The sequence below is a fragment of the Amblyomma mixtum genome, chromosome 5 (genome assembly GCF_055824585.1).
Source record: "Amblyomma mixtum isolate Tamu chromosome 5, ASM5582458v1, whole genome shotgun sequence".
Taxonomy (NCBI): domain Eukaryota; kingdom Metazoa; phylum Arthropoda; class Arachnida; order Ixodida; family Ixodidae; genus Amblyomma; species Amblyomma mixtum.
This window is the reverse complement of record NC_143016.1, coordinates 30,567,420-30,586,567: the sequence shown is the minus strand read 5'-3', so window position 1 is coordinate 30,586,567 and position 19,148 is coordinate 30,567,420. Positions and strand designations below refer to the sequence as shown.

Here is a 19,148-nt window from a genome sequence, read left to right as displayed (position 1 = left end):
TATTTCTCACACCCTCAAATTGAATGAGTTATTATCCTCAAATTTACCGTCGAACTAAGTGGTACGAAACCAAGCGTCACTGCACGACGGAGCGTAGTTTGATATAAAAACCTCCAGAACACATACACAAAGATAAACGGGCGAGCATGCACCCTGCTTGCGTTTAGATGACCTCTCAAGACATGCAGCTCACGTGCTCTCAGATATCTCGGGGCCATTCGCTGACCTGCTTTCTTTCACGGCTAATTCGGGTCGTCGTAAGCGGATCTCAGCTTATCGTGCCCGCGTGGAAGAACCCGGGCCGAGCAAGTGCCGTGTCGCTTGTGCGGAAACGGCGCCGAGCGTTCACTTTCACAGGGAGCCCCTATCACTCGAGCTGGCACAGCAGCTTGCGCGAGACGCGATAGCCAAGATCCTTCGCCGCTTTTCTCTCGTCTCCCATGCTATTCCCACGGAACCGGCCCAGCCCTGCGGCCGGAAGCATCCGGTAGCAGACGACGCGGAGCCCGTGGCGGGAAGGATCACGTGTCGCCGGACGTCATCGAGAGCGTAGCCTCGGCCCAGGCAGCCGGCGAAACGTCAGCGGGAAGCAGCGCCGCCATTGGACGGAGCGGCGCAAGCGTCGATCGCTGGCCAGGCGACCGCCTTCTGCACTGCGGCGAAACCAGCACCTTCCGCCGTAGCCGTTGTAGGGTTTGAAACGAGGATAACCTCCCCACAAAAGAAAGACGAAAAGGACGCTCTGCCTCCCTCGAAGCAGGCAAGCAGCCCTTCAACTGGTCACGCTGACGGACAGTCTACGCGACGTTCTGATCGTACCGCTGTCTGTTCCCGCGGACCGAGTGCTGCTGCGACAGTGGCGTAGCACAGCGCAGCGCTTCGCTACCGTGTTCACGTGTGTTGCAGTCGCCGCTGCCGCATCGTCACAGATCGGACGTCTGTCTGGCGGCATCTCTGTTGTGTCCGCTTGACCGTGTGCTCCCGTTAGCGCGACTTGGTGAACACTGCAGACGCGAATGAAGTTCGGAAGCCGCCGGTACCTCGGCGAACCTCGGCCCAGTGGAAGCTGAGTGACGCTTGCCGTTGCCGCCGCCGCCAGCACTTCCCAACACCGTTGCGCTCGTTGCCGTCTTTAAAACAAGCTGTGAGTACCCGGCAGAGCGCAGTGTAACGGCTGCCCCACATTTTTTCCCCTCTATCCCCTGTCCCGCGCCGGCGGTTTCGACACTGCATGAACTCGAAGCGCGTTTACCGCGAAAGTTGTTTCGTCGCCGTCTCAGAACGGTCGCCGGCGACATTTTCAATCGATCCCCAGCCAACTCCCGAAGTGACGGACGATGCGAAACGGTGCTCGGGCCCAGGTTCATTCAACCGTGGGTGTACAGGTTGGATGCTGGCCTCTCCGTCCGGGCCGGCCTCGGGGCCTGGCAACAAGCGATGCCCAGCTGCGCGGTGTCGTTGCGTGCTCCCCCTCCTCTTTCGCGCGTACGATGCCATTCCGCGCGCAGCCTTGCTGGCGAGTGAATCGCGCTTCCCGGCAACGTTTTTCCTACGGCGGCCGCGTCGGAAATGTCAAGTGCTCTTGAGGAGCCGCCAGAAACCTTGGGCGCGGGCGTTTCTCGAGCCTGGTCATTTATAGCTCCGGCGGCCGCAGCCTCCTGTGCCGGCGGAGTTTCAGCCATGCTGCTGCTGCTGCGGTGGTTGGGTTTTATTTTTTTCCTTTAGGCTGGCGCCGCTTCTTTTCGCCTTCCTCTTCCCGCCATCCGTCTGACCGGGCGCGCGCGCCAAGGCTTCAGTGTGGGGAAGCTCCCTCCGCATACTCGGGTCTGGCGCGGTTGGCGTTCAAGTAACGTCACATGACGCGGCCGTCAGATGCGCGCGCACTACGCCAGTGACGTCATTACATGTGCGTAACACCGCCAGATGTGTCGGTGCGCGTGCGACTTTGGCCGCGCAGTTTCAGGCTGCGCACTTGTTTGACTCATCCGGGGTGAACCTTCGTCGCCCGTAGCGTGTGACGCATGATGTTCTTGCGCGAGCTATAAAACCTGGAAGCGTAGTGCGATTGAATCGTAACTGCGCTGTACTTGGGGGAATTTCACTACGAGCAGAGTAACTTCGAACATCAACACAAGGCTGCCCCGCTTGAGGAGGTGAAGTTAGTTGCAGGAGGCACTGGTTGTGCACATGTGTCCAAGTGCGTGGATAAGCATCCAACTGTGTCACTCGGATACTGACGGGATTTTGTGGAGTTATTTGATTAAAGAATATTTGCTTGGCAGTTAAAATAGCTTGAACCTCCGTTGTATACATACCGCGACCACACTGTCATTCACCCGCCGCGGTGGCTTAGTGGCTTTGGCCTTCAGCTGCTGATTCCAAGGTCGCGGGTTTGATTCTGGCCGCTGCGGCCGAATTTCGGTGGAGCTAAAATTCAAAAACGACCGTGTGCTGTGCGATGTCAGCGCACTTTAAAGAACCCCAGGTAGCCTAGATTAATCGGGAGCCCTCCACTACGTCGTCCCTCATAGCCTAACTCGCTTGGGGTCTTCAAAACCGCACAATGCATAATCAGTGCTGTCATTCCTGTCAACAGATATGCGAGAAGAAAATAAATCTCGTGTCGTTTTCCCTAGCTTGCGTCGTCAGAACAGCGAAGAACTTGGCGCACATAATTAAGAATGTGCGCCAAGTTATTAGACCAATCTTAGAATATGCAGTGATTATCTGGGACCCGTTCACAAAGGTAAACATAAATAAACTTGAAAGAATCCAAAAGAAAGCAGTAAGGTTTATTTATAACACTTACGGGCGAGCATCAGTCAGTGATCTCCTCGTTGACACGAACTAACGTCTTTCGCTGCTCATTCTTTCCGGATGCTATTGAGCACTAGAATAAAGTGGGATTCTTGTAGATGGGCGCGTAACTGATTGTCCAATATTGCTTTTTGTATAGCAGGTGGTTCTACAGTGGTGTGAACTGTGTTGCGTTTCAATGCTCTCTTGTATTGTATGCTCAAAGAAGCTTGTTCATTCATGGTTATATGTGCATTTTTTTTTGTCTCACTTTCCCTCCCTGTAATGACCCTCAAATGAGGGTTGACAGTATTCATAAATAAATAAATAAATAAAAAAGCTGCTTACCCTCTATTCCTAACATAAATCGCATATGTCGCTTAAAATTTTTCTTTCAGTTAATTCATAATAATTTCAAAGTTGACACCTCTAATATCCTTGCTTATTCCTCGGGGTACCAAACTAGAAATCGCCATTCTCTTTCCATAACGCCATTAAATTCTCGAGTTATTTGTTTTAAATATTCTTTTTTTCCAAGGACCATCACTGATTGGAATAACCTTACGGATGATGTTGTCAGGCAGAGATCATTGCATTTGTTTGAAGAGCATTTGAAATAATTGTTTGTTTGACCTTGCCGCGGTATTTTTCTTCCTGATTTTTCTATGTGCAATTCTATGTGCAATTCTGTTTTGTTCGTATGTGTCTGTATTTTTGTATCTTAATACATTGTTTCCCACCTGCTATGATCTTGTGTATAAGATCGCAGTATTCATAAATAAATAAATAAATAAATAAATAAATAAATAAATAAATACATGAACGCGTTTCTGACGCAGGGGAGGATCGAATAGCGTGCTTCTTTGAGCGGGTTGTAGTTTATATTGTGTTGAGTTTCATGGCACATACGCAATGGAGGATATCCTGCGCCAAACACGCTGTAGCTACTGGTGAGAAGATAGGTCGCTGTTGGTGATGTGTTCAACCCCGAGCCGCAAAAGTGACGATCAGCGGCATAACGTGTGACTGACCGTATGCTTGTCGCGTAGAAACTGCCGCCTAACATTTGCATATGTGCGAGCAGGGTCGTACAGGACAAGCGAAGTCCACATACGCCCTGGCATTATCTGTCATTGCGCCTGCGTGTCCGCCCTACGCTGCAATTATATCTGGAAAAACTGTCTTCATGAACGAGTAAAACAAGACCTGAGCGGCTATGCCCGACGTAAGTCTGGCGGTAAACCGTAAGTCTGCACTCTGCACACTACAGAAATGCCCACCTGCGCGGTTATAACATTAGCAAATGTAGTACCTGGCGATTCTTATTTTATGTTATTTGCGAATTGATGCCGTGATACATCCAGTGGCCAAGACTGAACGTGTTCTCTAACAGGGGCTGTATTTTCTCAGACGGAGGTAAAAAAAAAAAAGTCGAGCGTAACTAAAGATAATTGCGGAATTAACCTAGCCTAACTAGGCTAATTCCGTAGCTTAAGAACCCGATCGGACCTGCTTTTGCACAGGGTATTTTCGAAGGCGTGAGCCCCTGACGTCAGATTCTTTTCTCTAGCGACGCCTCCTTCCTTTGAGCATCGATCGGTACGTATGGCGCACTTCGAGCCTCCAATAAGCAGGTACAGGGCAAACAGTCCGAGAGAAAGAGCGATCGAAAGGGAGGTGCTTATTTGATCTGACATTGGGAAATCCCCTTTTGTCACGGCGTTCCGCTTGTGTGACGTAAGAAGAAGGATATCTTCTGCGCCGCTGTAGCCATGTATGCTGCCGTATACAAACAACCCTCTGAGATATCGCTCAGTTTGGGGTATATATCTGTCTAGTGCAACGTATGGCAACGATGGTACCTTTTTTTATCTTCTCTTGTAGTCGCTGCGGTGCAGATTTGCTGCCTCGACTGTCTTGTGCCATTTGGTGGACCGATGGATTTAATATCGTTTCTTTCTGAATGCAAGCACCGGGGTGAGGCGAGGAGGAGGGCGGTGTGGAGGAATTTCTACAGCTCAGACATGTCTGTAAGCTGTAATGGTCATGATTTGTTTTCAGGTGCTTCCCTTACTGGGTTTCCTGTTAACCTCCATGCCTTTATTTTATTCTGTCTCTCATGATAAACCAAACAGTGTCCATTCCAAAACTCATTTTTGTTTGCGCACCTCTTCGTCGGGTGACCGCTGGGGACTCGTATACCCGTGTACCATGTTTCTGAAGGTTACAAAACGTCCTTCTTTCTCGAAGACGCCCCGCACAAAATTTGTCGAGGTGTGCCGATCCCCCCCTCCCTCGTCCTTTCTTATATAATCCACCACTTGCTGTTAGAAAATACGTTTTGAGAACAAGGGTGCTGCCATTACACGCACGGACAAAGCGCAGCTAGCTGCAGGGACTTCGTACTGGTGAGAAGGGCACGTGCTTGAAATGAACTGCTTCCAGTACTCGTCATAAACAGCTTTAGTCACAACTGCGCTTACAACTTCATTTCATGCGCACGGCCAGTGCTGTCAGCGAGTCTTTTCTCAGCCAGCTGAGCTCCTCCTGCGTCCCAAACTTTCCCTCGCTCTTCTTCTCCAAGATACAGGGACGTTCGCCTCGTCGCTATCTGGAGCTTCGCATTACAACAGGCGTTGCAGAATAAGGACTGGACGCCAGGCGCCAGCAGCCTCAACTTTGTGAAAATGCAATGGTCCGCTAGGTGGCTATTGGGTCTCCCGGTTCTTTCGACAATGGCTGTGCGTATCTGCGTCACCCCCCCCCCCCCCCCCCTCCCCCCGTTGATATAAAGGTCGCTTTAGACCCAGTATGGTCTATTACGTCTTGCGTGTTTGCGCGCGCAGGTTTCCAGTGCATTAGTTCTTGTAATGCGTCTGATGGTTGCGGGATCGAATCCCGCAACGATTAGACGCAAAGGTGAAAGGCAAAAGACTCCCGTGCGATGTTTGACGTTGGTAGACGTTAAAGGGACACTGGGGACAAAATGAAGTAGCCCTGTATTGATAGATAGCCACATTCTAACGACAAAGACACTGTCTGCACCGAAAAAGGGGGCTTCCATTAATTGGCAAGGAGTACAAAATAAAATAAGGGTGTCGCCATCACGGGTCGATCTCGGAGGTAAACTGCATGCGTAGACAGAGTTTTCTTCTGCACCGCATCCCTGAGGATAAGCTCACGGGATCATATTCGGTGCAGATGTCACTAGTCTGAATCGAGTGGCGAGAAGCATTTGAAATGTAATTTTTCTGCCGGGTACATATAACCCCCCCCCCCCCCCCCCCCACCCCCCCTTTCAGAAAAAAACAAGACATAGAATCGACTTTTCAACTAAAAACAACAATTGGACCAGCTATCTTTGGTGTCCCTCTAACGATCTGTAGGTGGTCGAAATTTATCCAGAGCCTTCTACTGCGGCGCCTCTTTTTTTACCCTTCTTCCTACTTTCACTCCCTCCTCCATCCCTTCCCCCACGGCGTAGTTGAGAGCGAGGCAGTTACTGCGCCTTTTCTTTCCCGATAACCAATTATTGCGTAACAGTTCAACGGCGACCACGGACGCGCAGGTATAGTGTACTGCACCAGCCCCAGTGAAAAGGTTTTCGTCGCCCTGCTCGCACTTTCCTCCGTCGCACGCGGCCTTGCAGGCCCTCTCGCTTTTGTCTCCGCCGTGTACGCAGGTCCGTAGAAGCGTATACGTGATCCATCACGGCTGCGCCTCCGTGCGTGGGCTGCCGCGGATCACGTACCCTCCACGTGCGCCGCAGTCCCCCGGGTTGACCGCGGCGTCGAGGGCTTTGTGTGCCCGCTCATCAACGGACGAGAAACAACGCCGTCTCCCGGATACCCCGCCAGCGGAGCAGGTCGTCTCCGTGTCGGTCTGCGTCAGTTCCGCAGTGTCCGTGCGCGGTACTCTCATTTCCGAGCGTCACATCCGCCTGCGGGGCTTCCATGTGTTCGTATTACACCGCGGGCACGTGGTTGTATTTCTCTTCTGCTGTCTGCAGAATCATCTCCTATCAAAAGCAATTACGCTATCAATGTCTTGTTCTAATCAACACTACCATGAAGAAGTAAGGTTCCCCTCTGTTTTCCTTGGTTTTCAATGGCTGTTAGCTTCTTTAGAATGCATATATTCTCTTCTGGAAGAGGGATTCGGGTCCACTTGCAGCGTCCCGTGCAATCAGCACAGGTAATCGGCCCGATATTGTGGTATATATCTTGTGCGCTCAGTCAGCCGTCTTAAGTAGTTATTTTTAAAGGCCCTCCGCAATGTTCTTCGGATTAGGGGGAAGGCGACCTGCAGTTTATTTCACTTATTGTTCCAACGTTATGTTACGGCTCCTCGCCGATTCTTGCGTGTCTCTTTGAGCCAAGTTCGTGGTGATGACCGGCGACGTCGAAGGAAACGTATCTTCTATGCAGACAGAACTGGGCGCTCCTGCTGGCTCCAGTTATTCGCACTCGACGATAAAAAGTTCGCGTTCTTGAGCTTTCCTATACTGACGTTCGGTTACTAAGCACGCTATAGGGCGTTATTACGATATACGGAGTCGGAAAACGACATACCGAAGGCTGCAAAAAGCAAGAATGCCCCTCTGCTGCGCTCCTGGTACGATTTGAAGAACCGCGCTCAGGAAAAATTGGGAGTCGTCACGAGCGCGAAGGTCGTAGTGTAAGCTTGGGGGCGTCAAAATTAATTAATTTATCAACTCTCCATATTGCCGTCGGAAAAGCGAAATGTCTTCAGAGCATGGAATATTTAGCTGGGTCGTCATGGCGACGGCAGTTGTAAACAAGAAGCACTCAAGCGCAAGTTGGGCTGGTTCGCGTTTCCATGTACGAGAATATTGACCATGAAGGACCACCGTCTGCGGCCGCTTATGATGGTAAATATATGCGGAATCGTTAATATCCAGTGATCGTCGTCGCGTCCGCTTTTAGCAGTTCAACTAGGGGCTCCCTGCTGACACATTATCGAAAAATTTGTCATTTTTTTCAGTGCGAACGTTGAAGCAGGCTTTAGTATCCGTGAGGTTGCCGGGTATCCAACTGACAATCCGTGCGGCCCTGTCAGCGTTGCGCACCGATTTTGCCTTTATTGCGCGGTAATTGATCTTCGCTGGCGTTAAAGCAAGTTCAGGTGTATAGAGGCTTCACGGACTGCAGGTAGGCTAGTGAGGGCATCAGTATAGCCTGTCCATCTCGGGCGCTGCCCCCACATATGTGGACGCGACCTTATCACTGTCAAATTCCTCCTGTACTAGGCGTAATGTATTCATATATGTGGACGCATTAAAACGTGCTGAGACCTGCAAAAATTGTGCATGGATCCTTTCGGGTTTTACGGTAGCTCTGCCTTTGACATGGTTCCAGTGAGAGTGCGTTTTCGTTTGGTTGTTTTGCGAGCATTAGTATTTTAAATTGCTCAAAATGTGCTGATTTCTTTACGTAACGGCTTCATATGAATGGTGTCTGTCAAAACAAGCATAATTGACATCTTGAAAGGATATTTGTGGCGCCACGTGAATATATGAGGACCTGGCTGACATCGCAAAATTATTTTTCGCAGAAGGTCGTAATTCTTTGTGTGGATTTTTGGAATGCGTTTTAGAATAACCCGAAAACACATCAGAGTTACATTCAACTTATCGGTGGTTGTTCTCCACGTGGCCCCAGCGGCATCGCCAGCAGCGGCCCGCTCTCAAGAGGTTCGATCGCAGCGCCGTCAAAGAGGGGCGATTTCAACACGGCGTCCCATTTCAACACGGGGTCGATCCGTCCGGCGAGCGATCACATTTTTCCGCCTAAACCACTCCACTGGCTGTGCAAACGGAAATAATATATCGCCTTTTTACGCACCAGGCACAGAAGCTCGGCAAGGCTAGAAACGCGTTCAAGGGTGGACGACTCCAGCGCCACCGCTTCGTTCGCCAGTGGAGGAGTCAAGCGTCTTACTGCTTCGTCTTTCCTCGCGCTGCACTGCCTCTTCTATAGTACACTGTAACTGAGTGTTGTTGTATAAGCGTTACTTTTGCCCTGTTGCACCGAGCTTCTCTGCTGGCTCGGTGACGGAGGTCGCTCTAGCTAGCAATAAGGAAGAACAAAGACGTTGATTGGCCCTCCCTCTGTTTACGCATCTCGCCCCACTATAATGCGCGTTCTGCCGGCTATACGTCGCGCGACGAGCGTCGGAACAGAGAGCAACAGATCCCCGTCGTCTCAGTGGAAATCGAGCCAGTGGTCCCCGCGCCCCGGGCTTCACTGACGTCCAACGGAGATCGTCGTCGCTCGTGCCTGTTTCTCCCTGAGAGCGGCACGCGCCGCCGTACTTGGCGAGGCGAGTCATTTCCCCCGGGAAGAGGACGACTCGATACGGGCCCTGATTCAGGAAGTGATTTCCGTTCTGCTCGAGGGCTGCCTTGTCACGGGGACCGGCGACGAGAACGACGACGAAATTGCCCGGAAGCGCGCCGAGGAGCGGCTTTCGAAAGCGCACTCGGGAGTCACCCTTCTCTTCGGCATATTCCTCGCTTCGAAGAGCCCGCCATAGAACGTCGTTGCCCGTGGTAGTCGTCGTCGTAAATCCTGTCTTGATCGCCGAAGAGGGCCTCTGAACTCCCCCTCTTTCCTCTTGTTTGTTGCGTTCACATGCCTGCTGGTATATATGCGCAGATATAAATGCATGTGTAATACATCGAGCGGACCCTGCAGCTCGCGATCGTCTTCGTTTTATTTCTTTATTCGAGTCGTTTGTAGCACTGCTTCCGGACATATATGTCCGAGTTCATAACCCGTGAACGACAGTAAAACGTCAGTCTTTGCGACTGCTTTTACCAGAAGCTTTAAAGTGGGATGCAGTTTCAGGGTAGCCCCCGTGTGCATGCTGTTGCTCTAGCTCCAAGAAATAATATCGTTGGGTCGTCGGCCGGAACGCAGTGTCGCCTTTCTGCTCGCGTCTGTTGTCCATGAGTCAGTTTGCTCGTGCTTTCGTGTCTGCTTTTCTAAGCGGTTAATAGGACTGCATAGGCGCCTGGTTATTGGACGTGCATTATATGCTATATACATGCTGCAGCAGCCTCGACAAATGTCCGTCATTGCTTGTTCTGTCATTATCAAGCGCGTGCGAATAGTCATGTCACAGCTGGTTTACTATACACTGTAAGACAGTCTTTAGTATTCTGGATGGGCACAATGAAGGTTGAGCCAATGGAGACCACTATGCATAGGCTCACTAGTGCTACGTCACACACCATGCCACTTGCGGTGGCTTGCGCCTGCGCTTTTTTCCGTCGTCCCGCCTTTCGCCGTTACTATCACTTCGAACCTCACGGTGCAGCTAACAGATAGCGAGGTTCGTGTAGTAAATGAAATTTAATTAGTAAATTTCCAGCGCATGAAAATGCCTCCGTCGAGGCAGTGTGACAAGTTTCTGTAAACGACGAACTCTTTTCGGCTCATCGGCTTAAATATGACGTCATTCGTGAACAAAGTGAAGTCGATTATACCTCCTTAAATCTAAAAAAAGCCAAACTCTGCGAAATAAATTCTGTGAACGCTAATTCGCGACACTGCGCATTAAATGGCTACTATGCCATGCGCGAGTGAGGCAGATACAGCGCCTTTCTTTTATCAGTAACCTCCTCTGGCCTGCTTCAAGTTAACCGATGTGGTTGAAATTAATCCTGTAATAATATCCAAGAAATGAAAACGCCGAATAAAGACTATAAATTTCCAGCCTTTCGTCGTTAGTGGTTCCTGCATCGCAAAAAAGAAAAGAACTGGTAGGTTTATTAAGGAGAATATGGTTACTGCAGAATCAAAAATACGGGATTGTGGTAGTTTCTGCGCGTCTATATATTGCAATAAAATTGCACGCAAATACCCAGGTGCATGCAACGAATGAATAGCTTGCAGGGAGGTATATTATAACCGGCTTCCTCCGTCCTTGGCAGCTGACAGTTTGACACCACTTTGATAGATGTGATGGAAAAAGCGGCTTCTGCGGTAATGGAGTAATCGATCTACTTCTGCGAGCACAAACTAAAACTATTCACATTTCTATAGTGAGTGAAGCACGTCATACGCCTACACGCTTGCCCAGAAATTACGGAAAAGCGCATTTTTTGAATGGGAAGTTGTTTAGGAACGCAGTTTTTTCGCACATCGTAATATTGCACCATAACAATCAATATATGCGCAGGTCCATCCTCGGAACGCCAGCAGTTTTCTGCTATTTATTGTCAAAAACGCACCCTGGTTTTCTGTGGCAGTCTTAACTACTCGATGCGAGGGCTGGACACACTTTAAAAGCAATACTTAGCTGCGCATAGGAAGGTTAGATTATTCCCATCAATATGGTCATAACGGTATCTTGCAGTATTCTACTGTTGCCTCACCGATCAGATCGATGTCCAAGAAAGATGGGCTTGTGTTAATCTGTAACTGGTTTATGGGGTTTAACGTCCCAAAGCGACTAAGGCTATGAGAGACGCCGTAGTGGAGGGCTCCGGAAATTTCGACCACCTGGGGTTCTTTAACGTGCACTGACATCGCACAGTACACGGGCCTCGAATTTCTCCTCCAAAGAAATTCAGCCGCCGCGGCCGGGATCGAACCCGCGTCTTTCGGGCCAGCAGCCGAGCACCATAGCCACTGAGCCACCGCGGCGGCTTGTTAATCTGTAACTCTCCGCTACGATAGCGTCGCCCATAGCGCATGTGCAGCTTCTGGACGTTAAACCTCATAAACAACATGAGCGAGGGAGAGGGAGAAAGGATTTTCTAATGAAAAACAGTTGTTTTAGCGCTAAAAGCTAAGGGAACACCTAGGAGCCGCGCCGTAATTCATATAGTATAGAGCACCGAATTAACTTCGGCCACCTCGAGGGTTCTTCAACATGCACTGAAATTTGCGTTACACGAGTCTACATTTTGCTCACTAGGAAACACGGACGCTGCGGCCAGGATCGAACCCTCGACCTCGTTGTGCTCGGTATACAACAGAACGCCGTAACAGCTGGTCTAATGTGGCAAGTGTGTGTTACCTCTGGGAGGGCTGTGTAACGCGTAACTTGGCAGCCGTGCAAGATCGCACTCTGTGCACGCTCGGCTCCTGCCGTAGTAACATGAAACCAAAATACGATGGCGGATGGGGGGAAAGGCTGTCGTAATGCCTGCCAAGAAGAGCATATGTCACGTGGCATTATGCACTTCGCTGACCTTGCGTCTGTGTGTGTGCAAACTCTGGCGCATATTGCCTTGTTCGCACGTATAAGCGCTTACATGCTTGGACGAGAGAGAGACGGATGCCTTGGGAAGCGCGTGTATGTTACGTGCGCTTCGCTTTCCAGCCGCGAACCACGGGCGCTGCGATGCGACCTTCGCTGTCGCGCGTGCGGGGAAGGAAACCGGGAGAAAAGCTGGCGAGCATAGCGCACGCCGCTTTCGGCGATGTTTGTGAAGGCGGCGCGGCCGAGAGCTGTCGACTGCATTATCGTGCCTGATCAGTTCTGTTAAGCGCGGTTCCTCGTCAACATTGTGCGTGCTTAGCTGTCACGCGGAGTGCAACCGGAACGTAAACACGCGGGCGCTGCTTCTTCCCTCGAGCGTTACGTGCTTCCCGCGCCATCTCGGTGGACATGTGAGCGTGTTTACGAAATGTGTAGCTCCGGGTATTGAGCGCGCGGCCCGATATGCGTCGCTGTGCGTGTCTTTGTCGCATGGTTTCGGAACGCGCTCTTGGCGGCTTGTTACTAGCCCGTCTTTCTTCTTTAATTTTTTCTTCTCTTTTTGAAAGGAAAAGAAACGCCTACCTTGCTCTCCTCTTCCGTGAGGAATCGCAACTAGCGCCTCACTTGTACCTGAGAATAAATTGTCGCGCCTATAGCTGTACCTTGTGCCTCTCAACATCGCATGTGTTTGTTTCTCCGGCTAAGGCCAGTTATGGAGATTTCTTTAGGATAGAATACACGGGTATCTGCAGGAGACGAAAGTCGATGCGTTTGTCAGAAGAAGGCGCTGTAGCATACTCACACATGCTCGCTCTCGCCTATATATAAAAAAAAAAAGCGGTGCGATGAATAGCAGGCGGAGGTTATGAGCAGCGCCAATACCCCCGTGTGGGTATGTGCCATGTTTTAAAAGGAAGAAGAGGAAGACCAGCGGAGAGGCCTCAGTGGCGTCTCTGCAATGCGTCTTAACCTAGTGCTGATTGCATACTACACTGTACTGATGCTGCGCGACACCTACATTGTTTGGACTATTTTATATCGTTGCTTGCTTGCTTACCCAACTGTTATGTCTTTTTTTAGGTGCTATAGGCCTTAAATGAATGGATATCCCGAAATTTTAACGGCACTAGAGCAATGGTGTATGACGCCGGGAAACGTAAATGCCATCGTGGTTTGGATGAGTGGAAGTGCTCTCAACGTGATTTGACGCGTATGACAGCTACAGAAAGCTCGGCATAAGCTCGGATCTTCCTCTGATATCTCCGACGGCGACCGACCGACTACGTGTGGTCTTCGCCTTGGTGCTGCTAGTCATCAGAGAGCTTTAGTACAGCGTTAACGTATACGGCTGCTTCCAGTCGCGGACAGTGCGTGCGATGTTGTTGGCTAACGGTGTACAGCAGTGGCGTAAATGGTAACGCTCTGCTGAAACTCTCTGCATTCAAACCCAGATATATGGACTTCGAAGGGGATCGCGAAATAGTTTGATATAGCTATAATTCGATACACGAAAAATGCAATACACTATAATAATGTAATAGTACACTACTGAAATTAAAGTACAGTTGGTTTCCGTAACGCCTTTGGGAGAAAAGGGAGGACCGCCGTTAGGTTAACTTAGTAGGCTGGCTTCACCGCATGGCAGCGATGTAATGTGAGCACAAGAGAGCAGAGGCCGCTCTCAAACACACCCAACGTTCCACCCGTCACGTGACTTTACAGCGCTAACGTTGCCAGCAGATGCCCAAGGCCACGCAGCCGATGCGTTTCCGCGCGCGAAAATCGAAGGGAGCAGTGAGGAGAAGCGCCATTTGCAGGAGCGTTGTCCGCCGTTCGACATGCCGAACGACTGGCGAAATTAGAGTTCGATTTACCGCGGAACTTTCCTATACTTTTGCGCAGGATTTTCAAGGGGATAATCTGAGTGTTCGATGTAGCCAGTAATTCGAAATATCTGGATTCGGTACCTTCCAGCCTCGACTTACTGAAAAACGACTGGCAAGCGCACCCTTGACCTTGTGCTCCCATCCGCTCAGCGGTACAGCCGTTGCGCAGGGCCGCGTTGGGCTCCGCATTGTTTGCTTAGACTGACGCAGAATAATATAAAAAAAGAAAAGAAAGCGCACTTTCTTGCACGGCCCACCATAATTAGAGTCAACGTTAGTCGGGTTTCGAAAGGCTCCGTGAACACTCGTATACCGCGAGGCGTTTTCTTTTCCCAGCCAGCCGGCCGGCGCCGCCAAGAATGTGCGACGCCTACTTCCTGCCACACTTTGTAGACTTGAGAGGTGTCGTACTACTGCGCAAACACGGAGAGGCGGGGCGCTTCTATCCGGGCGGCTTGCAGAATGGCTGGCGATTGCGTGCAAAGCGACGTTCGAAATGCGCACCGGACATGCGGGTTGGGTGTCCTTCTGTCTAATGCGCATCCGCTTTCTATTACCTGCAGACTTGGAAAAATGCAGAAATTCGGTCACCGTTGTATGCGTCTTTTTTCCTTTAGTTTTTCTTTTCGCATTCTTCGGAGGCGTCAAGGGTTCTTGCTTGGTCTGTGGTGTTAAAAGAGAGAGAAACGAGGCACGTGCTCACGGTCAGCGGAAGTCAACGCGTTGCCATGGATGGCCGCTTGGCGGCGCTTCCTGTGGACACCGACTACGGGCCCTTTTGTCAGCAGCAGGTGCAGTGCAGAGCTGACGGAGCGCGGACGTGGAGGCCCATTGATTCGGCCACCGCAGACAAAAGCTAGGACAAAGAAAAGCCGTCGTCAGAAGCGCTTCAATCCTTTTTCACGGTGGTGGACGCGACGCGTTGGTGCATATAGCCTTGCGCAACCTTTCGGGGGAATTTTTATTCGCAGCCACTGAAAAGTGAAGCTGTACGTGTACGAAAGATGAGGGGAGGGAAGGAATAACGTCGTTGCTTGACTAGCGCGTAGGTGTTGTCGTGCATCGATGCGGTGGCACGCTTGTCTTCACGTCACGAGAGAGTGGGTGTGCTTGTTGCTAACGCCGGCACCCCACAATGCATGGTTTCGTGGTTGAATTTTTTTAGGCATGTGTTTTTCCCATCCGCTTTAGTTGAATTGAAAGCCTTGCGGAGCTCAGGCTTGCGCAAGAGAAATTCACCTAGTGTGCTAGTGTTCAGAGTGTAAATTTATCTATGCAGCGCAGGGTTGGATTAAGAGGGAAGCAGTTTGTAAAGACACTGAGTGAAGATCCCCACATCTCCCTGAGAGAACCTGGGCGAAACTTGCAGAGGAAAGAGAGAGGGAGAGGGAAAGAGGTTACAGGGAGATTAGGATTATGACGAAATCCGCCCCCTCTTTCATCTCTTTCCATTTCTTCCAGCCTGGGAGCAGAGCTTCTGCATAGCATAGTTCATTTTCATCAGCGACAGCATGTCTGCAGCCTCTCCAGGTTTTAGAACTTATGCAGCCGAGCTAAAGAATCTTACTAATTTTTCATTTATTCGTTTACTTTTTTATTTTTGTGCCTATGGGATTGCCTTCGCTTGGCGACTGCCTGCACGCGTGTCCACCTTTTTTTTTTTTTTTTTCCTGCTAGCACGTCTTTTATTGCATTGCCACGACGACACCACAGCCACTCTTCTCAGCAGATCTTTTTAGCGTAGGACACGTTGCTCGAAAAAATAAGAGCAGGAAAGAATTCGCGCCCGTGCAAGAAATGCGAAGAACAGCGCCAGTCTGAAAAGGGCAGAAACCGATCGCGCGCCAACGCTGAAAGAAAGGGGGAAAAAGAAGAAATAGTTAACAAAGCACAGATAAAATTTCAGGCGCGTGTAAAACAGAACGTTTGTGTATGCATGCAGGGTATTGCCTGGCTGTCCGGAATGCGGAAAGGCAGAGCTATATACTTCTCAGAGGCACATGTTTCTTGTCTGTGTCAGCTTTCAAATGTTGGACTGGGATACCGGCTTGCGACACGTTCGCCGCCTTACTTTCCTGATTCGCTCGCAGTAAATAAACGCCGCTGTCATCCTCGGAGAATGCCCCCTGCAGCGGAATGTGAAAAGGACTGCATCACGTCGGCCGGGAAAACAGCCTGCCTCCAGGACTTATTACAGCGTTGCGTCCAGAATTCATTTCTATCTTTAACCCCCCCCCCCCCCCCCCCCCCCCCCATCATCCCTTCCTTTTTTGCAGCGTTTGGTTTGGAAAGGCCAAACACTGGCCAGCCGCGGCGTATTCGCTGGCCGTAATTAAGCAGAAGCAAATGAGGGGCTTTTGCGACACAGTTTTCTCCCTTTTTTATGTCTTTTCGTTGCTGGAAGGCCGATGTTGAGTCTCGCTATGCGCTATAGGCTATAATCGTGCTTGCTTCGGTGACGTTCAAACCTAGGCGTGTGAGTCGTCGTTTTATTTATGTGTGTATTTTTTTCCTTACGGCTAACGCATTCGTCTTGTCGGATTTTGGTCCAAGGACATTAGTATGCCAAGGCAATGCTCCGGGCTACGTTGCACGCTGGGTAACGAGGGGCTGCGGAGTAATTGCTACCATCTTTAGGGTGGCAGAATGGGTGCCGGGCCTAATGGGGATCCACCTAGGTGTGGGGAGTAGATTTGAAATAAAGGAGTATTTACTCATTAGCATCCACTCAAGCGTAGCTGCACGGCTACGCAGAAAGGCTGTAAAACTTTCTCGTCTTAAATCGTCATAACTCTTTTGGATGGGAGTAAGTAGTCACTTATTTCAAATCTTATCTGCCTTGGGTGATTCCACTAAGCACATTTGACAACGTTAGAACGCGGAGGTATTCGAGAAAGCGCGCAGATGATGTATATATGTCATGGAGACTAGTGAAACGAAACTTCATAGTGCAAAATCGAATCACCTTCTGAAGGTAGCTCTCAAGCTACTTAACCTTCGCGGGAGTAGAGGCGGGCTAACGTGGCACTAATTGCATTCTCTCCTATATAACGCATTATACACGTGTCGCCATGCCTTTCACACTTCCAGGTACGTTTCGACCCGACTCTCAGCCTGTATACTTCTTCGCAAAGCTGACGTTCATGGTTTTGAAGCATAATATATTACGACGCAGCGTCGCGTTTCATCGCGCGCTTAGCACGATTGGCGTCTCAAAGACAACCAAACAGCAAAAAAAAAAAGGGGGAAAAAAGCAGCCCTTTCTTCCTCGTCCAGTGCATCGTAATGGCCGTATATCTGAAAGCGGCAACGCTTGGGTAGGCAGCGATACGACGTCGAACACGCTCGTCATACACGCCGCACGTACAAAAGGAGCGGGGCCGCGTGCGTGTGTCTGTCCGGTCTCGTCCCTTTGTTGGTGCCGTCAGACCGGAGCGGACAGCTGGGCCCATCCGCGGACGCAGTCGCTGCACGCTCCGTTGGGCGCCACCGGCGCACGGAAGCGGCGGCGAACGGTCGGTCGCGTGCGGCGCGCGCGCCACAAGGGGGCGGTTGCGGAAGACGGCCGGTAGGTGTCGCACCAGCAGCTGCCGGCGCTGGCGCGGGTGCCAGTGCCGTTGATGCCGATGGAGTCACCAGCGTCAAATGAAACGCGAACACAAGAACGGAAAAAATAGCTGTTGGAGTGGAAATACAGGCGGGTTACATTATCACTTCCGCAGAGTAGTCTTCGCGCCTTCGGAGTGAAAATTAATCGCTCTAATATTTATTCTGCCTACACTCTAAATTGACGTTGGAAGTGCATGCCGACGCTGTACCACTCTACATTTAACGCCGCGAACTGGAAGAGAATTCTTCTGTTCTGGGCAAAGATGACTGACGCACGCGATGACGTCTACACTTTTGAAACGTTGATTGGTTGCAGAGTGGAGTAACCTCGATAAAAGTGGTTAATTCACCCTTACTTGTGGAGTAACCATTGCTTGAATGCTCATGATGGGATCCCTTTTCACGTTGCCGTTACCTATACGTAATCATAACCAGCCAGACCTCTCCATTATTCATTAAAGTCTATCTCTCTCTCATGGTGAACGAGACTATCAAGGAATGGAGGCAGGAGGAGACACTTTTTATTTTCTTTTTTTTTCTTAATAGTTTTCCTCAGGTTGATTACCAATCACAAGACACTCTCATTGCAGTGCGGGCACAGCTGCTAAATGCGTTCTTTTGGGTAATGCAGCTGCCTCCATACATACGCGATTGTACTCGCTTAATAAAAAGAAAAAACAAGAGGAAAAAATGCTTCCAGGCTTTCCGTCTTCTTCCATTGCGAAGAAGTACAGAAGAAGGCGTCAGGGCGCCCATTCAGACATCGGTGTATGGGTCAGGCCTACTTATAGTGTACATATGACCTCGGCGGGCCAATTACTGCTTCCCGGTAACATCCCGGGTCAACATTTTCATCTGCGAGAAGATGAAAATCCAAGCTTTCAGTTTGTCCCGCAGCCGCAAGTATCGCCGCACGTTGAGAAACTAAAAGCTGTTCTCTGTCAGCAGTGTCCTCACTCTATACTTATACGATCGGCGTTCTTTCTTCCCTCCCTCAATTCCGAGCGCACTCACTGGCACTCGTTGCTTGAGTGCGGTTAGGATGAAACAACGGAGTTTTAATAGCGGTACAACGCACGGCTTTTACCTCAGACGAAATGTACGGCCAAGCTGCATCCTTCAAACCGAACTCATGCGCTCTCTCCTTACCACTTGTTTCTCCTTATACTGCCATTCTAGTGTGCAGTACTGGTTACGGTATTCTCGCAGTCGCTCTGGTTAACTGTCCCTCTGCGGTCGCTTTGTCAATAGTTGCTGCAAGTAACGTCGTTTCACTGCAACAAATTCCGTGCTGCAAGAAAAGAAAAAGAAGCGGGCTTACGGAATGTACTGTCTTTGTCAAACATATAGAGCCCGATGGGTTTGCTTCCAAGCGTTGTAGCGGAGCTCTTTAGCACATTTGACAGTCCTAAGCTTGGGAGGGTTGAGGACTTAAGTTCCTCCTGCCTTCTTGAGATTAGGGTCCGCGAGTATGCATGAGAAGCCGCGCTGCAGAGCTCAGAAGCAGACCCCTTGGGCTGTATACTTTTGACAAAGACTGTACATGGCTTGCTTACGATGTGTAGCGTATTGCCTATTGCGCGTATGACGTAATCAGCAGAATGCAGGCCTTCAAACAAATTA

The 19,148-nt window shown here is 50.2% G+C and overlaps 1 protein-coding gene across 1 annotated transcript in view; it reads left to right on the top strand.

The window, feature by feature from the left end:
• The first annotated feature begins 778 nt into the window (after positions 1-778).
• Ndae1 (Na[+]-driven anion exchanger 1) overlaps positions 779-19,148 on the top strand; it is a 207,260-nt gene continuing 188,890 nt past the window's right edge. The window contains exon 1 of the mRNA XM_089543780.1: positions 779-1,144. The gene's annotated coding sequence lies outside the window, so the exon portion shown is untranslated. The remainder of the gene's footprint in view (positions 1,145-19,148) is intronic.